Raw genomic sequence first — 13565 nt, 5'->3', positions numbered from 1 at the left:
ACTCTGGCTTCTGGACAATACGTCCCAGGAAGACAAGGAACTGGAAAGGAGGTTATGAAAATATGAGAGGGATGATGACAGCATGGGCCTGGATGGTAGCAATGGAAGCAGTCAGGAATGGTCAGATTCTGACCAAGGTGGAACCAACAAGACTTGCTTATGGATTGGATGAAAGGAATGAGAGCCAGAGAGGAGTCAAGGAGGACTCATCCTGACCAACTACATGTTGGAATTGTCATTTCCCTGAGATGACATAAACTGTAGAGAAACAAGGGTTTAGCCTACCAGAGGTTAGGCTTTAGTCATGTTAAGTCAGAGTTACCTATTAGCCATCCAAGTGGGGAGGCTAGAAGCAGGCATTTGGATATAAAAGATCTGGATCTCTTGGGAAGAATTTGGGTCAGAGAGATAAATTCGGAGTTATAAATCTGTATATGACATTTAATGCCAAAAATAAATGGTATCACCAATGGAAGGCACAGGATTCCAACAGAATCCTGAGACTTGTAAACTGTAAGAGGATGGGGAGATGAGGAGAAACCAAATCAGAAGACTGAAAGCAGCTGGTGACAGGGAAGAAAACTGGGAGAGTGTGTCCTGAAAGTCAAAGGAAGGGAGAAATCAACTGTGTCAAATGTTACCAAGACCAAGATGAGTATGTGAATTGCCACAGTATTTTGCAAAGTAACAATCATTTGTGACTCCCCTGAGAACAGTTTAGGTGGAGTAGTAGCACAATGGCCTGATTAGCATGAATTCAAAAGAGAATGAGAGTAGAGGAATTAGAGAGAGTGTACAACAAAGCTAAGGGGGAAGAGTTTGGCCATAAAGGGGAACTTAGAAATAGGCAATAGCTAGAGTGGGAAGAGTTGTTTTTTTAAGATATGAAAAACAACAGGGTGTTTGTAAACTGAGGAGAGTGATCCAGGGGCAAGAAAATTAATGACATAGGAAAGAGAGATGTTCTAAAAGTACTGTCCATGCCCTCCTTCTGCTCAGGGCACACCCAAACATTTGTAATCTTCTCCAGTCTCTCTGTCTGTATCCTAGGCAGCAAAGCAAAGACCTTAGTTCTTAGACAAACCAGACCACTTATGATTCTCTGAAGCCCTTAGAATCCTCAATATATCTAGTCTCATAGATTTTTGATTTGATTTTTGCTTTAGAAAAAGGAGAAAGGAAAGAAGGAAGGAAGGGGAGATAAATCATACTATATATATTTTTGGCAACTGGCTTTTTTTAACCCTCTTCTTTAATCACACTTAATTTTTATAACAACCCTTTCAGATAGGTATTATTTTCTTTTTCTAGATGAATAAAGTAAGTTCCTAGTCATTAACTTCTTGAAGATCTCAGAGGTCATTATGAGGAGGAATCATTTCAAACTCAGATCTATCAGACCCCAAAATATCAATTTCACAAATTTTTTCTTAACTAGGCAACTTATGATAGATTCATGGTCTGATTCAACCTTGAAAACATAGGTTCTGGCCCATACTCATTTGGCTACATGATCTCATCATCCATGTAACAGATCCAGCTTTAATTATGTGTGCTTATTAAGCACTCCATGTTCCTTTTACTGAAGACGTTTCTTTTAAAATTGAATATGTTTTTCTGTAAAAATTACCATCCTCATTATTCAGTAAAAAAAGATGTAATCCTATGTAGAATGTCATCTAAAGTTACCCTACATTTACTGGAAACATCTAGAAACAAGCCATTTTCTGAGACACAGAGGGAGTCATGTAATTCTGCCTTTAAGATGAGGTTAGCAGAAGGGTCTCATCCTGCATAGGCATTTTGAATATGTGTGGGACAGAAACTGTAAGAGACTGATAAGGGGCTTCTGAGACCAACAAAACTTGAGTTTACTTTTGTGTGCACTCAGATCTCCTCTTAGACAGTTCAGCCCCAGATCCCTTGGCTCCTTCCTGTTGGGATAACTCATTTCTCCATACCAATCTGCAAACTGTGAGATATGGGAATTTCTCTACTGTGTTTGGTCTCCTGAAACTCTAAACTTCTTAGAGAAATGCTGAATCTGCTTCCTCGGGAAGAATTCTCCCAATAGTACGTCTACCACTTTCTTTGTAGAGGGAGAAGTCTTTTAGGGTATCCTTGCAACAAAAATGATATGTGCTGAAATTGTTTGGTTCAATAGGTTGGTGGAGTATAGGTAAGTCTTGAAAATCAAACATATATGTCAGCTACCGGTTCTTCACAAATGGTGTGTGATAGAAAAGAATGGTTGGGAAAAATTGGGTAAATGATAAGTGCTTTGGAACACACTGCTTTTTTTACAGTGAAATAATGAGAGCCATGTTAGGTAGGAAAATAAAGATATAAGTAGTCAACAGACATTTCTTTAGTACCTACCAGCTAAAGAATACAAAGAAGTTAAATGAGTGTCCTAGAATTCCCAGCCTAGTGGAGGAGATTGATATTTGGGTGATAACATAAAGGACATAATTCTTACCAAGAGACATTACTAAATGATTATCTCCTCTAATCCCACCCCTAAAGATTCAGGGATGCTCCTGTTTAACAGTTTCACTATCAACATGATGAGATATGCTTTCATGGAGAAAAGAGACAATAGAATCATATTGATGCTTTGTTTTTACAAAAATGGAAATCAGATGAAAAGAAATCAGCAAAATTAAATGTCAAATTGAAAGTTATTTGAGCCAATCCATAGGTTAATGCCTGGAAGGATAGCAGTAGACTAAGGAACATGAGAAGAATATAAAAAAGTTTAATTAGGTAGTCTTATTTATAAGGCATTTGTGTAAAATATAAACAAATTGCTTACTAGAAGAAAGGAAAAAAAATCCTTACAACTGAAATTCAGCTCCATGACTCAGGTTTTGCATGTCTTTCTTTTTTCCTAAATCAGTTTTTTCCTTCCATTGTCTCCCAGAGGTTGGGTAAAGAGGTCATCCAAGATATGTGGTTTTCTTTTCCTATTTTTTACCTTGTTTGGGAACGAGGTTTATTGGGTAGTATTCACATATTGATAAACTACTAATCTTTCCTTTGTGATGTCCTCTTCAGAGAATTCAAGATATTTTTATAAAGGTTAAAAAATTACTTTTCCTTAGACTCCTAAGAAATATATAATAAAAAATAAGAGTTAAGAAAAAAATTAATGACTTTGTCATCCCAGCTTCCAAGCTTTCATAATGTATTAACCAAAAATGTATTCCACATATTTTATGGTTACATAGTCATTGACCTGATAATTCCATGAATCAATAAGTTCTCATTGTTCAAAGAGACATTTGCTTTCTTTTGATGCTTGTTTTAAACTGTTATTTCCATGTTGAATCACTATATTGCACACCTGAAATTAATATTACACTGCACGTTAACTAACTGGAATTTAAATAAACTTAAAAAATAAATAAACTGTTACTTCCACTTTCATATTGGAATGAATATATATATGTTGTATATATGTATATACACAAATGTCACCTATTTAGTAGTAGTAACATTATTATTTATTTTTTAAGGCTTCTTTTGGATGCTTAGTTTCTAATATTTTACAAGCTGGAGACTGGTCTTGTGCAATTGTTTTTTACCTGTTAAGTCATTATTTCCACATTAATAATAGGGCAAAGATATCAGGCTTCAGTTTAGATTATGACAGTACCTAATGTCTTTTCCACATTTGCTTCGACCAAGGAGAAGACTTCCTTTCTTGTTTTCCTGGGAATTTTATGAATTCAATATGTATATTTTTCCAGCTGTAGTATTTTAATTGCAATTGGAAATTACCAGTTGAGGTATCACTTTTCTTATGAAAAGTTTCCTAATACTAAATCCTAGCAGTTAAAGCTGACTTCAGCTACTCAAGTGGCATGACTTCTTTATGCTTAACTTAGAATTTTTAAAAAATCTTTTCTTTAGTTATTTACTTTGATACTTCTGGGTCAATGAAACATTAAATTCTATATTTTTATATTAGCCACCTTTTCATAAGTGTAATTACCTCTGTGTGTGTTTGTGTGTGTGTGTGTGTGTGTGTGTGTGTGTGTGTGTGTGTGCTATAACCCTAAATAAATGATTAAGATAAATGGAAACTGTCTTGGTTAATATTGTGAAAGTGAAACCATTTGATTTGATACCTGTTTCAGACCACAAGTGAGACTCCTAGGTTGCAAATGTTTATGTGTCCAGAAAATTCATGTTGGTAATCCATTATAGCAGCAAGTCTTTATCTTTGTTTCCTTCCAGTTAAATTGTTTTCCTATTATACATTTAATAGACTAGCTCAAACAGAAATGTAGGGCTAAATGAAGGTTGAATGCTCATATGGAATCTCTTGTTGCTTCCAAGGACATTAGCAGGTAGCATGTGTAAGTAGGAGTGAGGGTATCTGTATGGGTGAACTCGGCCTTGAAGTTAGAGGAGTCACTCAGTTGCCTTAGTTCAAGTTCTTCACTGGTAAAATGGGAAGCAGGATGAAAGGAGCCTGAAGTCCTTTCTAGCTAGGGTTGGAAATGGCCTTAGTTTCTCTACCTTTCCCTACAAATTATCCATTTATTCTTCACTGACTTTGTAGTTAATAAAATCCTTTAGAGCAGCTTCTTCAAAACTAGGAGGGTGAGAGTATTCCCACCTCCAGGGAGCCAGACTTTTAAATCATCCCCATTCTGAGTATTATCTTCTTTGATGGGACTTACTGAGTAGGTCTGAGGGCAGCTATTAGATTGTAAAGTAGGCTGCAGGAGTTAATTATGGATGCTCTCACCTAGATCCTAGAAAAGAATCACCTCCATGAGTATATAGCAGTACCAACTGGTATAGCAGTACCAATTTAATTGATCCCCAAAGGAAGTTACACTTAGCATCTCTACAAAATGATGAAAAGCTGACTGAAATAGAATTTCATTGTGTCACCACTTTATTTTAAATATTGTTTGTTTTCCCAACCATGTCTGTTTATTTTGTGCTTCAAAATAAGGTTGATAGACTGTTTTATGAGCAGTTATCAATCATGCTACACAGGCCATCCAATTTCTGTTTAGCAAAGACAACAGCTAGTAGTAGCATACACAGAATGGGTCACTATCAAGTGTGCTTTCATTTAAATTTGAGAACTGAAGAGTCGTGATGACTGTCCCCAAGGGACACAGTGAGCCAGTGGCACAGATAGGAAAGGCTCCCAGCTGTCAGTTCTAGGAGTTAAAGATGTCACTGTCTCTAAAGAAAAAGTTCTCATGATTTCTGCAGAAGACATCAAATGCACTTACTCCTTTTCTTGTGTGTCATGAAAACAGTGAACATTTTTCTTATCCATCTTTCTTAGTACATGGGTCACTTTGATGATAATGAAATTTTGCTTACTGTCCTATGATCCTTGTAAAATGCTATTTTTCTAAATGGGGATATCTAAGGTTGTGAGAGAGAAACATGGAAAATATTTAAATACTGAGAAATATTAGTCCTCAGTTCTAAAATTTAGTCCTTAAACAAGTAGCTTATTGCATGAAGGTAATCTTTGTGGTCTTCTATATGCAACAAAATATATTTTGAGCATAAAATATAAACATGAAGTAATATGAACTCATTAAGAAGAATAATCGTAAGAGAAAGTTACATGGTGTTTATATATGGTTATATAAGATTGATCATTTTGTGCGTCTGGCTACATATCTGAGATATACAGAAATTAATGAACAGGGTTCTCTATTACAATTAGAAGAAAGGGACTAACTTTGTATTTAGAAATAGTACTCAAATTATACTCTAGAATAGTTTCAGGAGTATTATACCATGAATATATTAGTGTATCAAAAGTTTTGAAGAAACTTTGAGGGAAAATGTACTCAACTTCTATTTAATTTAATTTAATTTAATTCAATTTAATTATTATTTTTTCTCACATACAATTTTAATTTTTTCTTTGTTTTTTGTTAGTTATATAACAATTTCTTCTCCCTCCAATGAATCTGAAAAGTTGGATAGAAAAAGAATAAGTTATAAGAAAATTCTATAGAATTTTGGAAAAGATAAAAAAACTGCTTTACCTTCCAACTTTAATCAAGGGTAGCATATGATTTTAAGCTTATCATGTACTAATAATGAGGTTTCTAAAAAACTTCATCTTGTGGGAAATCCAGTCCAAAAAGAAAATAACAGTTTTAAAATCCAGTTCAATGGTAAGTGCGTATTACATTATTGCTCAGTAGTTGGAGAGTTCAGACCTTCCTCTTGTGCTGTCATTGGCTTTACATCTCCATGCTAATGCATCCTCTGAAAATCTGCTTGCTTCATTTCTGCTTCAAACATTATCATCAAGGACAAGAAGTTTAGAGTCTGCAATTTCAGGTGATTATGTTTATACAGTTGGGAGAATAGTGGAATAATCTAAAAAACAGCACACTGTGTATATGCGTTGACTCTTACTTCCGTAGTGAATGGATTTTTATGCTCCTAAGATGTCATATTACTGTCGTCAGACTCTAGTCATCCATTGATAATGACAATCGCATTGATTGCTTTAGCATCAGCTGACCTTCTATAACTAAATACCTTCATATAGCAGACAGTTCATTCAAAAAAAAAAAAATCAGACATAGAAGTGCTGATATTCTATTTTCTTTCAATGCCCAAAGTCCCCACAAATTTTAGATTGAAATGTTGTCTTGAGATAGAGCTTTGCTTGAGATAGAGAAATGGAACTTTGTTCCAGATGTTTAAATAGTCTTTTTAGGCCTCATGATTCTTTCCATAGACACTTATTTTTATAAGAGCCACTTAAGCAGTTTATGATTGCAAGTATAGCTTCTCCCAGCTCAAATTTAAGGCCTGTCTTTCCCCCAGGACTTTTATCTAAGACTGATTGATATTCCCTGTTTCTCTCCCTCTAGCCCACTCCCCTTCTACTCTAAGCAGTTCTCATTTCAGGAAGTTAATCATGAAATCTATTAATTATAAATTGAACCAACTCATGTGATCTCCATGTTGATATGAAAAAGTAAGTAAAGCCTATATAGATCACAGCACCAAGTCAATTGAAGGGCAAGATAGTGATGTCTGTAACAGTTGAGACTGCGGAATAAAGCAAATGTGGATTTGTTTGAGTTGTAAATTTGTCACATTGTTATGTGATGTTGGTCAAGGGATTCCTTTTCTTCAAGTCCATTTCCCACATTCATAAAATGGTGTTGATAATGCTTCCTTCATAGTATTTTTATGATAAATGAGATATTTTTAAAAGGCTCTTATAGTACCTGACACATTGTATGTATATTATTATTAATTATTATTACTGTTATGCCATTATGCTAAGTCAGTGAAAAAAATTAGTCAAAATAGATTGTTAGATTCTGTTTCTGAATATGCTAAGAGAAGACAGACTTCTCCTGCTATAAACAACTAAAAAAAAAAGGAGTAAAATATATGAAATAATTGTCTTGAAACATTGAGCCACAGGCAGTGTAAAAATGTGATTCCTGAGAAAAGAGGACAAAATGATATAAATCCTACCCTAGATCTACCCTGGCTTTCTGCCTGGAGGCATATTTTGGAATGTGGTGTATGGACAGGTATCTCAAGCAGAACAATTTAGTCTTATTGAGTTGAGGAGAGCAATATGAGAATTCAATGAGGCTGTGTTACCTGGAAGTTGAAAAGCAGAATTCTGAAAAGGAGTAAGCCAAGCCAAGAAAGACAAAAATAAAACAAAACAAAAAAAGTTTTAAATCTGTATAAGAGTTCACTTGACCCTTTGCTAAATCCTAAAATGTGCACAAATTTGGTGAAACTATACAAGGTGGCACAAAGAACAATGAGAAAGGTATAACCTGAACATTGATAGGGAATTTTTGAGCTCTGGCCAGCCAGAATGCAGTGTTTATTGATCACTGGGAAATCATAAGCAACTCAGAAAGGTCATGCCTTTAGTAGTAAAGTTAAACTGCATCTAGAGTAAGTACTGCTCTTGACACACCCTAACTAAGAATAGGAACCATTCTTAAAGAATCAAGCAATCCACAAATAACTAAACTGCTTGCTAGAGCAAATCTCAATCTTCTTTAAAAAAAAAAAGATAATATTGAGATACTCACTGGCATTACTCACAATCCATCATCCAATCAAAAACTACTATATGTGACAAGAACCAGAATAGGGTGATCTGTAACCAGGAAAAAAAAGTTTACAGAGATAATAGAATTAGCAAAGACTTTTAAATGGATTTTGTGAATAGTTCAAGAACTTAATGCAAATAATAATAATCCAAAATGAAGAACACAGAGGGAAAAATACTGAAAAAAGTAGTAAAGAATAGTTAGATCCCAGGAGGTGGGACCTGAAAAAAAGTGGAAAGACCCTGAAGCCAGATAAATGCAACGAAAACCATGCTAAAGCACATCATAATCAAATTGCTGAAAACTAGTGATGATGAGAAGACACTGAAAGCCATCAAAGAAAAAAGACAGGAGAAAAATAATTAAGGGTGATCTGAAACTTTGTTTTCAGAAGAAGACAGAAAAACATCTCTAGAATGCTGGGAGAAAAAAGTATCCAATGAAGGTATATTTTAAACATGGAGTGGTGTCTGGCTCGCTCAGTCAGTAGAGCATGCAACTCATGATCTCGGGGTTGTAAGTTCGAGCACCATGTTGGGTGTAGAAATTACTTAAAAATAAAATATTAAAAAAAAAAATCCATGGAGATAAAGGAGTTTTTCAGACCCACTGAAGCTGGTAGAGTTTATTTCCAGCACATCTGCACTACAAGAAATGTTTTAGGAAGTTCTTCAGATGGAAAGAGAGGACACCAGATGGAAACTTGCATGTACATAAAGGAATAAAGAGTGCCAGAAATGTTAAATATGTGAGTAAATAAGAAAGGTATTTTTTCCGATCCAATTTAAAGCACTTCTTTAAGACATAATTGGCTGTTTAATAAAGTTTATAACAATGTATTGAGAGATTTTGAACATATGTGGAAGTAAAATGTATGGTAACAATAGCATAAAAGACAGAAGTTAAAAAAATGGAAGTATACTGTTCTACATTATATGGTTCTTACATTATATGTGAAGCAATGTAATATCACTTGAAGATAGACTGTTAGAAGTTAAAGTTACATATGTAAGCTTAAAGCAATTCATAAAAAATAAAACTAACATAAGGCAATAGGGAAGATAACATGGATAATTAAATTCAAAAAAAAGGGAAAAAAGGGAAAAAAGAGGAAAAAGGAAGAACAAAAAAATAGAAACAAATAACAAGAGAGTAGATTTAAATTCAACCATAACAATAATTACATTAAATGTAAGTGGTTTAACTAGTCTGATTAAAAGAGAGAGTATTAGATTGGTAAAAACAAACAAAAAACTATTATTTGTTCTTAGTAGTTTAAGCAGCTATTTTAAATTCATTGTCTGATCTTTCCAACATTTGTATCATATCTGAGTGAGATTCTGCTTCTTTGTCTTTCATACAGTGTTTTATCTCACCTTTGATATATCTTACAATTTTTTGTTGTTGTTGAAATAATATCTGATGTATCAGTCAGTAACAAGAATTGAAGTAAATAGACCTTTATTTTGAAATTTTATGTTGACTTGGCTAGGAGTTGAGCAGTATTTAATGTTTGCTTTATCTTTTGGTGTCAGAAGCTTCAAATTCCTCTATGTCCTTGTTTTTGTTTGCCCTGTTGACTTTCAGATTCTCTAACTGCTCCCTCCTTCTCAGATAGAGTCTGTGTCTTCCAGGTCTTTTAGCTGCAATCCAATTATACTGGAGCTCTGTTGAGGCAGTGGTGTGGGGGAGGGAAGCATTCTATAATCTTCTGATTAAATTTTAGTCTTATAGTGAGCCCATATCCTTGGGTTGTGACCTACACAAGTGTTTCTTCCACACTCCCCCACACACTTAGGTGATACAAGAAGACTTGAAAGGGATGGAGTGGGGGAAATTTTCTCTTCCTCTTGGTTGGATGAGTCTCAGGTAAAGTCCTCTTCCCTGGAGAATAGGTCTTGTGAAAAATGCTCTGGACTTATTTCAGAATGATTACTCTTCTTTTCTGCCAGAACCAAGAGGTAATCTTTCTCAGGTCTTCACTATGAGAACATGATGGGATTCCTGGAGGCAAAAGTCTGGAGGCCTCCCCTAAAACTACAGTGCCCAAGAGTTTCTCCTTATCAAGTTAATCCACATTCAGCCTCCAGTATTACTTTAAAATTATAACTTAAGTATGTATACTAGTTTATGGCTGTAGTGGCTATGCTCTGCATAAGCAGATCTTAGCTGTGAATCTCTAAATTCACCTAATTCTTGAGGGGCGCCTTGGTGGCTCAGTCAGTTAAGCTTCCGACTTTGGCTCAGGTCATGATCTCATGGTTCGTGGGTTCAAGCCCCGCGTTGGGCTCTGTGCTGACAGCTCAGAGCCTGGACCCTGCTTCAGATTCTGTGTCTCCCTCTTTCTCTGCTCGTCCCCTGCTCATGCTCTGTCTCTCTCTCAGAAATGAATAAACATTAAAAAAAATTAAAAAAAAATAAAGTCACATAACTTGAGATTTTGGGGTAGTAGTTGTCATGCAAACTCTGTTGGATCCAGGAAAAGTTGTTAATTTTCAATTCATTTTTTTCTTATTTTAAGGATAGAGGTGATGACTTCCAAGTACCTTACATGTTAAGTCTGAAACCAAAAGTCTATACTTTATAAGGAACATACTTAAATATAAAGGCAGATAGGTTTAAAGTAAAAGAATTAAAAAAGATAGCTTGTACACTAGTGCTAAGAAAGTTGAAATAGTTATGTTAATAGCAAACAAATGGACCTTAGAACAAAGAATATTACCAGGAATGAAGAGGGAAATTTCATAATGATAAAGGAATAAATTCAAGATATATAGTTCCTAAATGTCTATGCACCAAATAACAGAGCTTCAAAATATCAAAGCAAAACTTGAAAAGAAAAATAAACCACAATTTGGTTTCAGCACTCTTTTCTTGGTTTTTGATAAAAAAGAAGATAGAAAATGAATAAGGAAGTAGAAAACTCCTTCCTCCCCAAATTGAAGTACAGATTCAGTATAATCCTAATTAAAATCTCAATAGGCTTTCTTTTTCTTTTATAGAAATTGGAAAACTGATTCTAAAATTGATATGAGAATGCAAACAATCTAGAGTAACCAATGCAATTTTGAGTAAGAACAAAGACTATGGACTTAAAATACTTGATTTCGGGGTGCCTGGGTGGCTCAGTTGGTTGAGCGTCTGACTTCAACTCAGGTCATGATCTCACAGCTCCTGAGTTTGAGCCCTGCATCAGACTCTGTGCTGACAGCTCAGAGCCTGGAGCCTGCTTCGGATTCTGTGTCTCCACCTCTCTCTGCTCACCCCCGCTCACATTCTGTCTGTCTCAAAAACAAATAAACATTAAAAATTTTTTTAAAAAAAGTTTGATTTCAATACTTACTACTAAGCTACATTATTATGAGTATTGGCAAAAGGATAGATACATAAAGCAATAGAACAGAATAGAGAGTCTAGAAATAAACCTATGCACAAAAGATCATTTGATTTTTGACAAGGTGCCAAGGTGACAATAGGGAATATATAGTCTCTTCAACAAACGGTGGTGGAATAATTGAATAGCCACATGAAAACACATGTACTTGGTATAAATATGTATTTATCATATACATAAATCAATCCAAAAGGGAATCATAGACCTAAAGGTATAACACTTCTAGAAAAAATCATAGGGGAAAGTCCTCATAAAACTGGACAGGTAAAGATTTCCTATACTGAACATTTAAAAGAATGAATCATAAAAGTAATTGATAAATCGAAAAAAAAGTGATTAATTAGACTTCGTCAAAATTATTAAATTCTGTTCTTATAAAATAAGAAAGCCAAGCTACAGACAAATGAAAATATTCACTATGTATGTATGTGTGTGTGTATATATATAATATATATATATATTATATATATATATGTATTACAAATATATATACATATATTACAAAAACTTGTATCTAGGATGTATAAAGAATTATTACAACTCAGTCATAAAGAAACTGATAACCTAATGAAAAGTAGCAAAAGGGGCGCCTGGGTGGCTCAGTCAGTTAAGCGGCCAATTTGGCTCAGGTTATGATCTTATGGTTCATGATTTCGAGCCCTGTGTCTGGCTCTACACTGACAGCTCAGAGCCTGGAGCCTGCTTCAGATTCTGTGTCTCCCTCTCTCTCTGCCCCTCCACCCCCTCTCACTCTCTCTCAAAAATAAATTTAAAAAACCATTAAAAAATTAAAAATTTTTTAAGAAGTAGCAAAATACTTGAACAGACACTTTAGTAAAGAATATATGGGAATTGTCAACTAGCATTGGAAAAGTCATTCAGAAAATGCAAATTAAAATCACACTGTGGTGCCATTATATACCTACTAGAATTAAAAACACTAAAATTAAACAGACTAACACCACCAAGTGTTGGTAAGGATGTGGACCAAGTGGAAGTTTCATATAAGAATATAAAATAGAGCAATAGATTAAAATAGAGTAAAATTCAAGAAATTATTTTTGACTGATCCTATTCCTAACTTTCAACAGATTAGCAGTGGTGGGATTCTGGGCTTCTGTGTGTCTATCTGTCTACCTACCTACCTACCTACCTACTTATCTACCTATCTATCTACTACCTATCTATTTTATTTAATCCTAAGAACCTGGTAGTATACTATTATTATCCTGAGTTGACAAGTGAGAAAAATGAAGTTTAGTGTAAATACATTTACTGCCTATTTGTATTTTCTAGGTTTCTATAATGAAATACTTGGTGATTATATAATAACAACATTCTTACTTTGGGATGCCTGGGTGGCTCAGTTGGTTAAGAGCCCAACTTCAGCTCAGGTCATGATCTTGTGAGTCCTGAGTTCAAGCCCTGCATCCGGTTCTGTGCTGACAGCTCAGAGCCTGGAGCCTGCTTCAGAATCTGTGACTCCCTCTCTCTCTGCCCCTCCCCCTCTCATGCTCTGTCTTTGTCTCAAAAAATAAACTTAAGAAAAATTTTTTTAAATATACTTACTTAGTTTCTACTAAATATTTATTTTTTAAAAATTTATTTTTAAGGGAGTAATTTCTAATACTGAATTTTTTTTTGCTTCTATTTTGAGCATATTTCACTTCAGAGATGGGAGTAATTTTTATCAGGCTAATTGCAAAACAACTTTCTATAAATAGAATTCTATTTTTACCTTCAAGCTTTTTTGTTTTTTGTTTTTAAATGTTTATTTATTTTTGAGACAGAGAGAGAGAGCATGAACAGGGGAGGAGCAGAGAGAGAGAGGGAAACACAGAATCCAAAGCAGGCTCCAGGCTCTGAGCTGTCAGCACAGAGCCCGACGCGGGGCTTGAACTCACGGACCATGAGATCATGACCTGAGCCGAATTCCGACACTTAAGCGACTCAGCCACCCAGGGGCCCCAACCTTCAAGTTTTAATATTAAATTAGAATTTTTTTTGTAAAATGTTTGGGGTATGAAAAAGTAACAATAGTGTTAGTGAATAATAGTGTTAGTGAACAA

Source organism: Puma concolor, chromosome B2, assembly GCF_028749965.1.
Source record: "Puma concolor isolate L17-30 chromosome B2, mPumCon1.1.hap2, whole genome shotgun sequence".
Lineage (NCBI taxonomy): Eukaryota > Metazoa > Chordata > Mammalia > Carnivora > Felidae > Puma > Puma concolor.
The sequence above is the reverse complement of the archived record's forward strand: the minus strand, read 5'-3'. Positions refer to the sequence as shown.